The sequence below is a fragment of the Sceloporus occidentalis genome, unplaced genomic scaffold (genome assembly GCF_023333645.1).
Source record: "Sceloporus occidentalis isolate IW3139 unplaced genomic scaffold, rSceOcc1.0.p SCAF_219, whole genome shotgun sequence".
Taxonomy (NCBI): Eukaryota; Metazoa; Chordata; class Lepidosauria; order Squamata; family Phrynosomatidae; genus Sceloporus; species Sceloporus occidentalis.
Genome location: NW_028317199.1, coordinates 355,693 through 373,216, shown reverse-complemented (window position 1 = coordinate 373,216; position 17,524 = coordinate 355,693). Strand labels below are relative to the sequence as shown.

At 40.9% G+C, this 17,524-nt stretch overlaps 3 pseudogenes; all 3 read right to left on the bottom strand.

Moving 5' to 3' along the window:
- Positions 1–1,498: 1,498 nt before the first annotated feature.
- Positions 1,499–2,431, bottom strand: LOC149277300 (E3 ubiquitin-protein ligase TRAIP pseudogene; annotated as a pseudogene).
- A 6,335-nt stretch (positions 2,432–8,766) lies between these two features.
- LOC149277299 (E3 ubiquitin-protein ligase TRAIP pseudogene) lies at positions 8,767–9,699 on the bottom strand (annotated as a pseudogene).
- A 6,320-nt stretch (positions 9,700–16,019) lies between these two features.
- LOC149277298 (E3 ubiquitin-protein ligase TRAIP pseudogene) lies at positions 16,020–16,952 on the bottom strand (annotated as a pseudogene).
- Positions 16,953–17,524: the final 572 nt, after the last annotated feature.

Sequence of the window (17,524 nt, the reverse complement as noted above, 5' to 3'; positions counted from 1 at the left end):
TAGAATTTTTAACCCCTTGATGTAAATCCAGTTCAATTGTTTTAATATGATGTGTTGGTTGATTAAATCGGTAATCCAGTTATTAAGGCTGTTTTTATAAAAAAAAATCAGTTTAAAAAGGATATTGGGTGATATGATGCATGGTTCGTCTGTAGTTTACCCTCTTTATGGATGAGGTATATGTTAGCCCCCCCACCATCTTCAAGGGAAATGTACCTCCAGTTAGGGCAAGTAGGAACATGGCTGTTAGGTTTGTGCTGAGAAGTGTTTTAAACGTTTTGTAATAAAGACCCGAGAAACCATCTTGATCTGATTTACTTGTTTTCATTTGTTTAATAATTTCTGATAGTTCTTCTATCATGATTCAAGCTTTTACACATTGTTGTGCCTGCTCAGATAGTTTTGGTAAGTTTCATTTGGAGACAGATATATATATATATATATATATATATATATACAGGGGCGTAACTAGAAGCCTCAGGGCCCTGGTGCGAGAATCTGTTAAGGCCCCCCCCAAAACATGATTTTTACACAACAATTTTTTCCCGAAAATTACATATTGAATCATATCTGTCAACCACTTCTGGCATATAGGGGGTTAAAAGGCATATCATGGGACAGAGTGGCATATAGGGGGTATAAGGCATTTCTGGAGGCAGAGTGGCATAAAGGGGGTTAAAAGGAATATCATTGGGCACTCTGCCTCCAGAAAAGCCTTATGCCCCCATATAACCCCCCCCCCCCCGATTTACCACTACTTCTGACTCTGGTGTCTGGTGGGGGCAGCGCGTGGAAGCCGGAGTTAATGAAATTAAAGGGGCTGGCGTGCACGCACCGCGCCGCATGGGGGGGGTAGAAACCGATCAATAACAATACCAGACAACATAATGAGGAAATAAAATTTTGCACATTTTGGGAGCAGGAAGTTCAGAAAGCTGCTTATGGCACACACCACACCTTTATTAAATTAAATGAGGGATGCTTAAAATAATATTGTGGCACTGTGATATTAGCGGAACCCTGAATTATTATTATTATTATTTTTATTAGTATTTATTATTTTGTATAGCGCCATCATATTCTGTTGCGCTGTACAATGAATGATAGTTTTTAAGTGCTCCAGGTTAAAGGAGCCACCTGATCACCTTCTGATATGTTGCTTATTTCAATCATACATGGGAACTTCAGAGAGCAGGCTAACCGGAGCTTTCCACTATTCTTCTAAATCTTTAACTAAATATTTAGCAATTTGGCTTTTTTTTCACTGGGGACGCCTACCCTCTGACAGACCTTTGTATATTCTGCAAAAAGTCATAACATTGACCAAACTTGATTTTCTTTGCACCAGAAAAATATAAAATGAACAACTTTACAACACTATAGCCTACAATCTATTTATTAACTTATCTATTAACTACTAATACTTATACTAACACTTATACTAACACTAATACTAAAGACCATAAATAGTTCATATGGTTCAATGTCAATGATGGACTCAAGGTCCATATCGTGCCCCGTGACGGGGGGAGCGAAGTTTTGGAAGCTGGAATCCAACGCGAGCCGGGATGGTAAATGGCAGGCGTCCGGTTGCTTCGTTGGGTGCTGGTTGTGAGGTTTTGTGATGGAGCTGCACTTTCTTTTTCTTTCGCATGGCGCTAAGCTCCATCTGGGTGTTATTGAGGGCTTCCTGTGACCTCTGAATTTCCAGCATGGTCTTCTGAGCCCTGTAGTTTGAGGCCTCTAATTCCCTCTTCAAGTTCATTGTGATCTCTGCTGATTTTGTTTGTGCATCCATCAAATGGTTACACTCTTTAGCTACAGACACATAGTATACGGCCAATTGTTCCAAGGCATCTGGCGCTGACGCCATTCCTCTTATTGCCGACTCCATGTCTGGTCTCTGAGTCTGCAGCATCTCCACATTCTCCAAAGTGTTTAACCTCTTTTTTAACGTCTCAGCTTCCTCTATGGCCACTTTGTTCTCCAACAGCTGCTGTTCTAGAATCTTCAGCTGCTCCTCTTGTCTTGAGTACAAAGTTTTCAGCTCCCTAAGATGGTTCTTTAAATCCTCCATCCTGGTGTTTTTCTTCTGCCGCAGGTCATGCGCTGCACATGCCTTGTCATAGGATTGTTTCTGCCTCTCCTCTTTTAAGAGGATAAGAGCGTTCAATCTCTCCACCTCCTTCTTTAGCAGCTCTTCATTAGGAGTGGGACCCTCCTGCTCTCTGATATCAAAGAAAAGTTTTTTAATGACATCTTGGCTGCTGCCCAACTGAGCTCTGCACTGTGGACATGTCGGCCTTGGAGAGGATTGGAACCACTGCAGCAAGCACTCTTGGTGGAATGAGTGCCCGCAGCATATGGCTGCCACGTTGGAAGTATCATCGAGAGGGCTTATACAAATACCGCAGTATGCCCAGATGGGCATGGCTGCAGGTCAACAAAACAAGCCACTATCACCTTGAATCGATCAAGCAGAATGTGCATACAGCTCATCTATCCCTGCTGTGAGTGTTCATGTGTTTGTGATGTCATAGAGTAACCAGTGTATCTGTCATGGCTGAGGATGATGGTTCTTAGGTTTGTGATTTTATATTGCACTAATATTATCCCAAAAAAAGAGATTCTGTCTGTTTCTTACCCTTTCTTGTGTGAAAAAAAATGTTAAGGAAATAAACAGATAAATAAATAAAGAAATAAATGTATGAAGGGCTACAGTTTACTCACCGCAGAAATCTACAATTGAAGGACAGGTTACCTGTGACACCTGTGAATAGTGAATCGATATCTGGGTTTTATCAGTTCAATTATGTAAACATCGGTTCTCAACTTAGCGAAATGGGGGGAAGTTACAAGGCTTCATAGCTGTATATAATGGAAAAGAATCAAGAGAATTTAGAGCTGTGTGGTCAAGCAGGGCTTACAATGTGGCTGGTTTTCCATTAAGTAGTGCATGTATACATCTCTGGTTACCTATGTCTCTTACATTCTTCCATTTGGAAGGCTGTAGACCCCAAAGGAAAGGCTCTGTTGTACCACAAGGGGGTCATCAGGGATAGGTTTCCAACCATCAATTAAGTTGCAATTGAGTAATGAATGCTAGGACAAGTTTTATCAGTCAAAGGTGGATTTCGGGATCCAAATATAGTACTTAGGAGGGGTTGAGGAAAGAACTTTTTATGCCCTGTGTTGGATGCCATTGCTGTAGAAGAGCCACCTGACCTGATGTGTCTATATAATATGTGTTTAGATATGGGAGAGGCAGAACTTGATGGACGCATGAAACTTGATGTACTATGTAACTATGTACTCACTCTGGGTGTCTTGACAGCTCATATGAAGGCATTTATATATTGTTGCAACGCGTTAAAGTCTCTTATTGAAGGGGATGGACAGGGCCTGGAACAAATATAAGAATTTAGGTAGCAGAATCCCTTTCATCTCAGTAGTTCTCTTTTTGTTTTCAAGTTTAAGAGGGTGTCATTAAGTGTATACAAATCAACATAATTCATAGACATTTGAATCCCTTGATGTAAATTCAGTTCAATTGTTTTAATATGATGTGTTGGTTGATTAATTCGGTAATTGAGTTATAAAGGCTGTTTTAATAAAAAATCAAATGAATATTGGGTGATATGATGCATCGTTCGGCTGTAGTTTACCCTCTTTATGGATGAGGTATATGTTAGCCCCCCCAGCATCTCCAAGGGAAATGTACCTCCAGTTAGGGCAAGTTGGAACATGGCTATTAGGTTTGTGCTGAGAAGTGTTTTAAACGTTTTGTAATAAAGACCCGAGAAACCATCTTGATCTGATTTACTTGTTTTCATTTGTTTAATAATTTTAGATAGTTCTTCTATCATGATTTAAGCTTTTACACATTGCTGTGCCTGCTCAGATAGTTTTGTTTCATTTGGAGAGATAAAATGAAATCATAATACAAAGAGAAGACCGTCTTTTAACGGACCTAGGAGAGTGATTATACAAAAGCGAGTCGTATTCTTTAACCCCTTAACGTCCATTGCCGGGTCAGGCACGTCATGCAAAACGGTCACTTAACGACCTATGACGTGCCTGACACGTCATCAGACTTAAACAAGCTTAGAAAGTGATCAATGATCACTTTCTAAGCTTAAACGGTGTTGCTGTAATGCCTCGATGTCGAGGCATTCAGCAACACCGAGATCGGCATGATGGGCCATGTCTGGCCCCTCCCCGGGGCGTCAACAGCCGCCATACATTGTATGGCGGCGGACGCCCGTTTTAAAAGCGTTTAGGAGGCGATCAACGATCACCTCCTAAACTTCAATGGTGTCGCTGGAATGCCTCGATCAGGAGGCATCCAGCGACACCAAACACTTACCTCTTGATGGACTGTGACCGCTCCGGAGAGCGGTCACAGCCGCAGCTGCACGCAGTCTTCACCATCCGCAAGATGGCGGCGGTCCGGGAAAAAAATAATAAAGTTGAAAAAGTTCGCTAGACAGTCTCCTGACCTTCTAGAGAACTCTGGCTCCACTTGCTGGTTGAATACAGGTACTGCATTCAACCATACAAGTCAATGGAGGCCAGCTTTCTAATCACTATGTGATTAGTAAAATATTTAAAAAAAAAAAGAAAAAAAAGAAAAAAAAAAAAAGCTTAAAAAAAACATGGTAACATTTTAAAAATTATTATGCTTTAGAGGAACTATCCAGTTCCAGCAAAATGTAAAAAAAAAGTCCAAAAAGAGTAAAATAAATAAAATAAAAAAATAAAGTTTATTATTATGAGCAAGTGCTAAAATTAGCGCTGTATCTTCCCAAAAATCCTGACGTGGAAAAATTTAAATAAAAGCATTTCAAATACACAAAGTGTGGCAAAGGCTGGTGGTAGAATCTGATGCATGGAAAGGGTTAAATACTACCATTTTAAGTACCTTGGGGTGTCTAGTTTTAAAAAATATATGGTTTTATGAGGTAAATTGTAGTGGCCAGGCTCAAAGATAGGGCATAGGCACAGACTGACCAAAATAGGGGAAAAAAAGCGCACTTCCCAAATGTGGCCTTTTAACCCCAAACAGCAGTCAAACCCATGCATGGGTGGTATCACTGTACTCGAGAGATGTTATTGAACACATATTAGGGTGTTGTTTGATAGTGACGTATACCTGGAGCTATAAATGTATACCCAAAGTACAATTTGTGTAAAAAAAAATACCAAAAAAATACTAACACAAAGTGTGGCAAAGGCTGGTGGTAGAATCTTATGCATGGAAAGGGTTAAAATACTAGCATTTGAAATACCTTGGGGTGTCTAGTTTTCAAAAATATATGATTTGATGGGGTAAATTGCATTGGCCGGCTTCAAAGATACCCGAAATGGCACATGGGGGGAAGAATTACCAGATTTGGAAAAAATGGTTTTGAAATAGCAAAACGCTACCTGTACTTAATGCTCCATAACGTGCAGAAAAAAGCAAAAAAACATAAAAACATTGGGTATTTCTAAACTCAGGACAAATAGTAGAATAGATTTAGTAGGTTTTTTCATTAGCTTTTTTGGATGAGTAAAAGATTTTTGGGGTAAAAGTCAGAAAATGTGGTTTTTTTTTACATTTTTCATCATATTTTATTATTTTTTTTATGGGAAATTAGATAATATGATTAAAACAATGGTATCTGAAGAAAGCCCTTCTTGTCCTGAAAAAAACAACATATAATTTGTGTGGGTTCACTAAATGAGTGAAGAGAAAATTACATCTAAACACGAACACCGCAAAAGTATTAAAACAGCCTCGGTCCCAATGGTACAATAGGTAAAACACAGCCTGGTCCTTAAGGGGTTAAATAACCTTTCTTTCAGGTCTGACGAGGTCAGTAAAGTACCTTGTTTGTTTTTCATTTGTATGATCATGTCCTAGTCATGGCCAATTTGACTTTGTGTGTGAGGATGGAGTCTGCTTTATTGCTCTTCTCATTGAAAAGTTGTTTTGGAGAGTTTGACTGAGTTAAAGCTTATTTTTTTTTAGTTTTGTGGCAATGCTAATCAGTCTAGCCCTGATGGAAAGAAAGGATTTTCAGCCCCAGTGTTACATATGCATGATGTGACCATGAGATTGAGCCAATACCCAATGTTTTAACCATGCTTAGACAATGAAAAACAAAGCAAAACATGTTCCCCTGCCTTCTCTGCCGACCACTTTCTCATCTTCTTCTGCATCTTGTCTTCTATCTTCTTCTTTCTCTTCTCTCCTCTCTCTTTTATCTTCAATCCTTAATCTTCTTTCTTTGTCCACATCATTTTACAGCAGTATATTTAGTATGCACTGTATACGATATGTACAAGATAGCATAAGAATCCACATTACATTAACTAGGTGTTCACTGACCATCAGAGAAGAGTTACCCCGAAGGGGATTCAATTAGCCATTGAAACTTAAACTTGTATTATCGAACAAAACATGCCACTGGACACAGTAATGGGAGTGATACATTGACTAATTTCTGATCCACTTCATGTTAAAATAGAGCGATTTCTAAGTGACCACAAAAGTTTGAACAGTAGGGTAAAAAAAAAAAATATATATATTGTAGGGAACAGCTCACACATGGGGCGGCAATGACAGTATTCACACCGGCAGCAGGTTTCAAAAGTCAAGAGTCTTTATTTAAATGATGAAGGCACAGAGCACCTTGCAAACAAAACAAACTCTAAGCCTGTCCGGCTCTAACTAAACATCAGGATACCTCACTATCCCACTACAGGCCTAAGGTCTGGCACAAGGCAAAGTAACAGGTTGTCCATGGGGAAAGCTTCATACCTGGTGGGCTGCAGCGCTGGCTGTAGCTGCTCCTTGCCTCAGTCTCTCCTACACCCTACAAGCCTAACAGCCCTCTCTGTTAAGGCTTCCTCCCCAGTAATGAGCATAGGAAACCTCACCTGAGGACTCCTGGGAGTAAGGAAAACCCGTAGTGGACTAGGGGTGTGGACTGGAGCTCTCCCACTTATCCAAGTAATCCAGCCCATGTACCTTTAAACAAAAGAGCCCTAGCAGACTACGCCCTGCTAAAGCAGCATGTATCCTCCTGGGTTTGCTACCGTGCCTGACTGAGAAAACCAGGAGAGATATACACCCCATCCACCACTTTCTCATACACTTTACCACAATATATATTTCTATCTATCTATCTATCTAGAAACATTTCCTTGAAGTCCATCAAAAATATGTGGCTAGTTTCATTTATTAACACCAGGGCTGTCTTTAACATGGAGCAAAAGCGTCATTTCTGTGGGCCCATAGCAGCTGCCCTATTGAGTCCGTAGCCACTGAAGTTGCAGGTCAACTGCAACCAGGTCCCCCACTCTAGGCGGCCTGGGCAACTCTGCAATCGATTCCGCTGCTTACCGCTGTGTTGCTTGCACTGCACAAGTAATGTCTGTTGTACTGCCCAGGGGATGCAGGAACTCAGCGGTGTCACGTTACTTCACATGATCCTGTTGCTTTCCTGCTTCCCCTGGGGCGGTAAAAGAGAAGTTCTTCTCACAGCTGTTTTGGGCAAGCATGGCAAAGGGAGGCTGTTTTGTGTATAGATGGCACAGGCAAGCAGTTTGGGGGTAAGCGTGACAGAAGTAGGATGTTTGGGGGAAGCATGTCACAGGCACAATGTTTGGCAAAGATGGCACAAGGAGGCTGTTTGGGGACAAAGATGGCACAAGGAGGCTGTTTGGGGACAAAGATGGCAAGTCAAGTCCTATGCATCCAGTCTGGGTGCTAGACAGGTCCTGTGGATGTGATCTGGGTGCTAGGGCTGGTCTTTGTGACCTATGATCTATATCTGCAATCTAGGGTTTCAATGCATTATTTATTTGATGTATGCCTTCAGTGCTGAGTTTGCTTATATTATTTCAGTTGATCTATACCTGCAAGGCTGGGTTTGTGTGTTATTTAGTTGCTCTGGTCCTGCAATACTATATTTCATGTGTTATTTATGAAGATTGTAAGCTTCCGAGCAGGTATCTTTCCACCTAATGTATCGGTTTGTCTTAGTCTATTTTGTGTTTTCATTATTTTGGAGAAACAAGAAACAAGCTATAATAATCTCCTGTATAGAAGTCACCACCCATGCAAAAGCAGCCACCGAGGAGGGGTAGAAATCGATCAATAAGAAGGCAAGACAACATGGTGAGGAAATCAGATTTTGCACCATTTAGGAGCAGGCAGTTAAGAAAGCTGCTTATGGCCCACACCACACCATCATTAAATTAAATGAGCGACGCTTACAGTTATATTGTGTCACTGTAATATTGTAATAATGAACCCTGAATTATTATTATTGTTAGTATTTATTGTTTTGTATAGCGCCATCATATTATGTTGCGCTGTACAATGAATGATAGTTTGTAATTGTTCCAGGTTAAAGGAGCCGCCTGATCACCTTCTTTTATGTTGCTTATTTATTGAAATCATACTTGGGAACTTTAGAGAGCAGGCTAACCGGAGCTTTCCACTATTCTTCTAAATCTTTAACTAAATATTTAGCCATTTGGCTTTTTTCACTGGGGACGCCTACCCTCTGACAGACCTTTGTATCTTCTGCAAAAAGTCATAACACTTGATTTTCTTTGCACCAGAAACATATAAAATGAACAACTTTACAACACTATAGCTTACAATCTATTTATTAACTTATCTATTCGCTACTAATACTTATACTAATACTTATACTAACACTTATACTAAAGACCATAAATAGTTCATATGGTTCAAAGTCAAAGGTGGACTCAAGGTCCATATCGTGCCCCGTGACGAGGGGAGCGAAGTTTTGGAAGGTGGAATCCAACGCGAGCCGGGATGGTAAATGGCAGGCGTCCGGTTGCTTCGTTGGGTGCTGGTTGTGAGGTTTTGTGATGGAGCTGCACTTTCTTTTTCTTTCGCATGGCACTAAGCTCCATCTGGGTGTTATTGAGGGCTTCCTGTGACCTCTGAATTTCAAGCATGGTCTTCTGAGCCCTGTAGTTTGAGGCCTCTAATTCCCTCTTCAAGTTCAGTGTCATCTCTGCTGATTTTGTTTGTGCATCCATCAAATGGTTACACTCTTTAGCTACAGACACATAGTATACGGCCAATTGTTCCAAGGCATCTGGCCCCGAAGCCATTCCTCTTATTGCCGTCTCCATGTCTGGTCTCTGAGTCTGCAGCATCTCCACATTCTCCAAAGTTGTTAACCTCTTTTTTAACGTCCCAGCTTCCTCTATGGCCACTTTGTTCTCCAACAGCTGCTGTTCTAGAATCTTCAGCTGCTCCTCTTGTCTTGAGTACAAAGTTTTCAGCTCCCTAAGATGGTTCTTTAAATCCTCCATCCTGGTGTTTTTCTTCTGCCGCAGGTCATGCGCTGCACATGCCTTGTCATAGGATTGTTTCTGCCGTTCCTCTTTTAAGAGGATAAGAGCGTTCAATCTCTCCACCTCCTTCTTTAGCAGCTCTTCATTAAGAGTGGGACCCTCCTGCTCTCTGATATCAAAGAAAAGTTTTTTAATGACATCTTGGCTGCTGCCCAACTGAGTTCTGCACTGTGGACATGTCGGCCTTGGAGAGGATTGGAACCACTGCAGCAGGCACTCTTGGTGGAATGAGTGCCCGCAGCATATGGCTGCCACGTTGGAAGTATCATCGAGAGGGCTTATACAAATACCGCAGTATGCCCAGATGGGCATGGCTGCAGGTCAACAAAACAAGCCACTATCACCTCGAATCGATCAAGCAGAATGTGCACACAGCTCATCTATTCCTGCTGTGAGTGTTCATGTGTTTGTGATGTCATAGAGTAACCAGTGTATCTGTCATGGCTGAGGATGAGGGTTCAAAAAAAAATGAATAAAGCTGCTAGATTCTGTCTGTTTCTTACCCTTTCTTGTGTGAAAAAAAAAACTGTTAAGGAAATAAACAGATAAATATATAAAGAAATAAATGTATGAAGGGCTACAGTTTACACACCAAGGATACCTACAATTTAAGGGCAGATTAGGCTCATTTGTCCCCTCTAATTCTTGGCCTCATCTTAGATTTAGGATAGGTTTATGCCTAACCCAGGAATGTTAAAATTCCCTCTCTATAGATGCTTGTACCATTTCTTTTGGGAAACTGTTCCATGTATCTACTTCCCTTTCAGTAAAGCAGAACTTTCTTACATTTCAGCCTGGGTTTTAACTTTGTAAATGGGCAGTACTTCCCACATTTTCAGTCATCAGTGAGGCCAACACTTTCTTTCTTCCAGGAAAAGCTTCACTTAGAGACACTGGCCATTCCCTGTACTAGTGGCTGCTGCGCACCTCTTGGCAGGGTCACGTACCGCAATAGTATGTGACCCTGAAGAAGTAGTGCAGCAACTTGCTCCACGTGTAGGCAAAAGGGACAGTAGAGACTACTCCTGATAAAGGTGATTTTGTGCTGGTTTTGTATATGTGTGTATACATATATATAATAATCCATAATAAGCACGCTTTATCGAGCTGTTACTTCATGCCCCTGTGTAACATACCCATTACTCCTTACTGAAGTTAACCCTGACAACAACACACTCCAACGCGTATGTTCATAAGCAAAATGGAACCACCTTAAGTTACCATAGAGACTACAGACGCTGTCATCACATCATATCATCACATCATATATAACTCTTCTGTTATATATGATGAAACCGACATTACTAAAAACAATTTTAATAAAGATTACCCGTTATATGTTACATTTTCCCAAAAAGAAGGTACAAAGGAACCCCTCAGATACAACTGTACAATATCTTGAATCACTAGATTCAGTAGCGACCAATACAAATGTTACAAACATTACTTATGTTAAAAAAAACAAGGAAATGGTCAATATGTATCAATTTACAAAAAAGAAGAAAATGATAAATGTTCATTCGGGCCCCGAGAGGCGACAGCGTCCAAAGTTTGAATCCAATAACCATGACAGTGAAGGAGCCGTTCATAGTAAAGCACATAGGAGAATACATTATTTTCAAAGTTAACAACATCTCATTAAAGGATTGTTCATCCGCATTCGAAATGAAAAATACGTCATCAACAAAAACGGCAGAAGAATAAAATGTAAAAGAAAGTAAAGTGTGTTCCCGTTTATACATAAATATATATTTGCGTAGGTTGGTGCCATTGCTCTTCGCATTGAGGTACCAGAGATCTGATACATCTCTGTTACCTATGTCTCTTAAATTCTTAGATTTGGAAGGCTGTAGACCCCAAGGAAAGGCTTGGTTGTAGCACAAGGGGGTCATCAGGGATAGGTTTCCAGCCAGTTTAAATTGGTGAACACATTTATCCTAAGTAGTAATTGAGTAATGAATGCTAGGACAAGCTTTACCAGTGGAAGGTGGATTTTGGGATCCAAATATAGTATTTAGGAGGGGTTGAGGGAAGAACGTTTTATGCCCTGTTTGATGCCATTGCTGTAGGAGAGCCACCTGACCCGATGTGTCTATATTATATGTGTCTAGATATGGGAAAGGCTGAACTTGATAGACGAATGTCTTTTTTCAGCCTATCTAACTATGTAACTATGTACTCACTCTCAGGGGAGGGCTGGCAGCCTAAGGCCTGGGGGGCAAGTCAAGTCAAGTGGCCCATTGTGCCACCGAATCAGACCACAATACATGCCCATCTTTTCCTGATTTTCTAACGCATATTGATTATAAAAATACAAAGATGATTCAAATGTGGTTTAACATAAGTAAATGTAATAGCAACAAAGGATGGTAAAAAAAAAATCAAAACCTAATGTCCCCCTGATGCCCAGCCAGTTAAATGTCCCCCATGATACTGGCTGAGGATTATGGGAAGTATAGTACACAGCGGCAGGGAAATTGTAAAGGCTAATATGAGTACCCTACCAGGATCATACCCTAAAGTGGGCTGATTGGGGACAGAGGTGGCACTGGGGAGGTGAATGGGGACAGCAATGACATGGGGGGCTGATTGGGGACAGAGGTGACACTGGGAGGGGCTGATTGGGGACAGCAATGACATGGGGGGCTGATTGGGGACAACAATGACATGGGGGGCTGATTGGGGACAGAGGTGACACTGGGAGGGGCTGATTGGTGACAGAGGTGACACTGGGGAGCTGAACTATGTTGTTTGTCCCCCACGGACACACTTACATACACACACATACCTATTTTTTTTTATTTTAACGAATACAAAAAAATATAGTTTGTAAAAAAATAAATTAGTTTACTAACCTTCTACTTCTTCTACTTGGGGGGGTTTCGTCTAGGCCTCCGTCCCTGATAGCAGCAGGATGCCAGTAACACGACATCCGGTGCTCCAGCGCGAGGGGGCGGAGCTTTCAGCCGTCACGCTGCTCCCATCACAATGCAGCCATCAGATTGCTGGAAAACTGATCTAAACGGCCGATGCGTGCTGATGCCGCCGACTGGCGCTACTATAATACTTTTTTTTTAAATTTAATATGGCAAGCCGATCCGGCTTGGCATATTAAATTTAAAAAAAAAAAAGTATTAAAGTAGCGCCGGCCGGCAGCATCAGCACGCATTAGCCGTTTAGATTAGGCCTAGGGGCAATTGGGTCACTCTGGGTCTCTAGGCCCATATGAAGGCATTTATATATTTTTCCAATAAGGTAAAGTCTCTCTTATATAAGGGGATTGGCAGGGCCTGGAACAAATATAAGAATTTAGGTAGCAAAATCTCCTCCATCTCAGTAGCTTTCTTTTTGTTTTCAAGATTAAGAGGGTATTAGTAAGTGTACACAAATCAATCCTTGATGTAAATTCGGTTCAATTGTTTTAATATGATGTGTTGGTTGATTAAATCGGTAATCCAGTTATTAAGGCCGTTTTAATAAACAATCACAGTTTAAAAAGGATATTGGGTGATATGATGCATGGTTCGTCTGTAGTTTACCCTCTTTATGGATGAGGTATATGTTAGCCCCCCAGCATCTCCAAGGGAAATGTACCTCCAGTTAGGGCAAGTTGGAACATGGCTATTAGGTTTGTGCTGAGAAGTGTTTTAAACATTTTGTAATAAAGACCCGAGAAACCATCTTGATCTGATTTACTTGTTTTCATTTGTTTAGTTACTTCAGATAGTTCTTCTATCATGATTTATGCTTTTACGCATTGCTGTGCAGTCGCGACCCCTGCGACCCTGGATGTTCCGCCACTTTATATATATATATATATATTATAAATACATAAAGGTCTTTGAAGGTTTGTATGTCTTATTTATTTAATCTATGCCATTTTTCCATGCGAATAAATTAGTATTGCGTTCCTCCCCTATGCTGCGCGTGTGACGTGAAGATGTATCACATGGAGTCACTCTAGGGTCACAAGGGGGGAAGACGGCACTGACTCAGACAGTCTCCTCCTTAATCTTGAAAACAAATCTTTTGTTTTTTTATGTTTTTTGTGCTGAAGTGGTGGGTGTGATTGTATGTGGGGGAGGGGGGCAAATGCTTGCCAAGGGTCCAATCAATGCTAAAGGTGACCGTCATTAACATCTTCTGTAGCTTGTGTTCTTTGTATTTTCATTATTTTGGAGAAATAAGAAACAAACTATAATAATCTCCTGCATATAAATCACCACCCATGCAAAAGCAGCCTCCAAGGAGGGGTAGAAACCGATCAATAACAATACGAGACAACATAATGAGGAAATACAACTTTACACATTTTGGGAGCATGCAGTTCAGAAAGCTGGTTATGGCACACACCACACCATCATAAATTAAATGAGGGATGCTTAAAATTATATTGTTGCACTGTAATATTAGCGGAACTCTGAATTATTATTATTAGTATTTATTGTTTTGTAAAGTGCCATCATATTCTGTTGCGCTGTACAATGACTGATAGTTTTTAAGTGTTCCAGGGTAAAGGAGGCACCGATCATCTTCTTATATGTTGCTTATTTAACCCCTTGATGACAATTGCCGGTCCGGGCACGTCACCGAAAATCGTGACGATTATGACAATTGACGTGCCAGGACCGGCACGTCTTTAAACGGGTGAAAAAATCGATCCGTGATCGATTTTTTCACTCAAACGGTGTTGCTCTAATGCCTCGACATCGAGGCATTGAGCAACACCAAAAAAAACATTCCCGCCCCCCCCCGATCGCTCCTAGGAGCAAATAAAAAAACATGTTTGAAAGACTGCACGTCTTTCAAACATGGCGGCGCCTGCCGCCGAAAAACGGGTTTAGGAAGCGATCGCGAGTCGCTTCCTTTGCTTAGCTGGTGTTGCTAAGATGCCTCAGTATCGAGGCATCTTTGCAACACCTGTTTAGCAAAGGAAGCGACTCGCGATCGCTTCCTAAATGCTCAACTTACCTTCCCGGTGCCGGCGTCTTCGAAACACATGCGGTGTTTCAAGATGGCGGCGCCCATCAAGCCGGGGGCGGAGCCTGCTGTCATCATCGGGGGGGGGGTGTTGCTGGATGTCATGGACATCCAGTGAATAACACCCCTAGTGGTCAGATCACTCATAAGAGTGATCATGATTTGCTAAATCAAAGGCAATGTTTTCTAAACATTGCCTTTGATCAGTATTGGATCTGCCTCCCTCCTTCACTTGCTTCTAGTGAGGGAGAGAGACAGATCAGTGTGTTTTTAGGTATTCTCAATAATATATATATATATTGATCCAAAGACTCTTATAAGAGCCACCCATTTAATATTAACCCCTTCATTGCCATTGATCACTGCATAAACAGTGATCTTGCATAGTGGCAATTGTTTTTGGGGTTCTTTTTTTTTATATTTTTTTTAACTTTTTTTTTTTGTACTTTTTTTTTAGGGTTTTTTTAATTTTTTTTATTAGAGCCATTAACCCTTTCCTTCCCCACTATTTTTGCTGCGGCATGTTCCAAATTTGGCCCTTTTGCCCCCAAACAATCTGACAAACCCATGCATGTGGGGTATCAATGTACTCAGGAGATGTTGCTGAACACATATCGGGGTGTTGTGTGACAGCAACAACATACCAGGAGCTGTAATTTTACACCTGAAGTACAAAGTATGTTTAAAAAACAGCAAAAACAATTACTATCACAAACTTTGACAAGGGTTGGTGGTAGGATTAGTGCATGGAAAGGGTTAAACTATCAGCATCTAAAATACCCTGGGGTGTCTAGTTTTCAAAAATATATGGTTTGGTGGGGTAAATTTAATTTGCTGGCTTCAAAGATGCCCCAAATACCACATGGAGACAGAATTACCAGATTCAGAGAAAAATGGTTTTGAAATAGCAAAACGCTACTTGTACTTATTGCCCCATAACGTGTAGAAGAAAGCAAAAAAACATAAAAACATTGGGTATTTCTAAACTCGGGACAAATAGTAGAATCTATTTAGCAGGTTTTTTCAGTAGTTTTTTATGATGAATAAAAGATTTTTCAAATAAAAGTGAGAAAAAAAATTTTTTTCTCAATTTTTCGTCATATTTTATTATTTTTATTATAGAAAATTACATCATATATAAAAAATTATGGTGTCTGAAGAAAGCCCTTCTTGTCCTGAAAAAAACAATATATAACTTGTGTGGGTTTAGTAAATGGGTTAAGAGAAAATTACAGCTAAACACAAACACCTCAGAAACGATAAAACAGCCATTGTCACGAAGGGTACAAAAAATAGAATCAGCCTTTGTCACGAAGGGGTTAAATCATACTTGGGAACTTCAGACAGCAGGCAAACCAGAGCTTTCCACTATTCTTCTAAATCTTTAACTAAATATTTAGCAATTTGGCTTTTTTTCCACTGGGGACGCCTACCCTCTGACAGACCTTTGTATATTCTGCAAAAAGTCATAACATTGACCAAACTTGATTTTCTTTGCACCAGAAAAATATAAAATGAACAACTTTACAACACTATAGCCTACAATCTATTTATTAACTCTCTATTAACTTCTAATACTTATACTAACACTTATACTAACACTAATACTAAAGACCATAAATAGCTCATATGGTTCAATGTCAATGATGGACTCAAGGTCCATATCGTGCCCCGTGACGGGGGGAGCGAAGTTTTGGAAGCTGGAATCCAACGCGAGCTGGGATGGTAAATGGCAGGCGTCCGGTTGCTTCGCTGGGTGCTGGTTGTGAGGTTTTGTGATGGAGCTGCACTTTCTTTTTCTTTTGCATGGTGCTAAGCTCCATCTGGGTGTTATTGAGGGCTTCCTGTGACCTCTGAATTTCAAGCATGGTCTTCTGAGCCCTGTAGTTTGAGGCCTCTAATTCCCTCTTCAAGTTCAGTGTCATCTCTGCTGATTTTGTTTGTGCATCCATCAAATGGTTACACTCTTTAGCTACAGACACATAGTATACGGCCAATTGTTCCAAGGCATCTGGCCCCGAAGCCATTCCTCTTATTGCCGTCTCCATGTCTGGTCTCTGAGTCTGCAGCATCTCCACATTCTCCAAAGTTGTTAACCTCTTTTTTAACGTTCCAGCTTCCTCTATGGCCACTTTGTTCTCCAACAGCTGCTGTTCTAGAATCTTCAGCTGCTCCTCTTGTCTTGAGTACAAAGTTTTCAGCTCCCTAAGATGTTTCTGTAAATCCTCCATCCTGGTGTTTTTCTTCTGCCGCAGGTCATGCGCTGCACATGCCTTGTCATAGGATTGTTTCTGCCTCTCCTCTTTTAAGAGGATAAGAGCGTTCAATCTCTCCACCTCCTTCTTTAGCAGCTCTTCATCAAGAGTGGGACCCTCCTGCTCTCTGATATCAAAGAAAAGTTTTTTAATGACATCTTGGCTGCTGCCCAACTGAGTTCTGCACTGTGGACATGTCGGCCTTGGAGAGGATTGGAACCACTGCAGCAAGCACTCTTGGTGGAATGAGTGCCCGCAGCATATGGCTGCCACGTTGGAAGTATCATCGAGAGGGCTTATACAAATACCGCAGTATGCCCAGATGGGCATGGCTGCAGGTCAACAAAACAAGCCACTATCACCTCGAATCGATCAAGCAGAATGTGCACACAGCTCATCTATTCCTGCTGTGAGTGTTCATGTGTTTGTGATGTCATAGAGTAACCAGTGTATCTGTCATGGCTGAGGATGATGGTTGAGGGTTCTAAAAAAATGAATAAAGCTGCTAGTATTGTTGTACTAATATTATCACAGAAAAGAGATTCCATTTCTAAAAACACTTGTGTGGAAATGAAATAAATAGATAAATAAAGAAAGAAATAAAGAAATGTATGAGGGGCTACATTTTACTCACCACAGAAACCTACAATTTAAGGGCAGATTAGGCCCATTTGGCCCCTCTCTTCCTTGGTCTCATCTTAGATGCAGAAATGTTTAATTTCCCTCAGTGTATTAGCATGTACCATTTATGTTGGGAAACTGTTCCGCCTATCTACTTCTGTCTCAGTAAAGCAGAACTTTCTTACATATCAGCCGTGGTTTTAACTTTTTTGAAGGGCAGTACTTCACACATTTTCAGTCATCAGTGAGGCAAACACCTTTTTTCTTACAGGAAAAGCTTC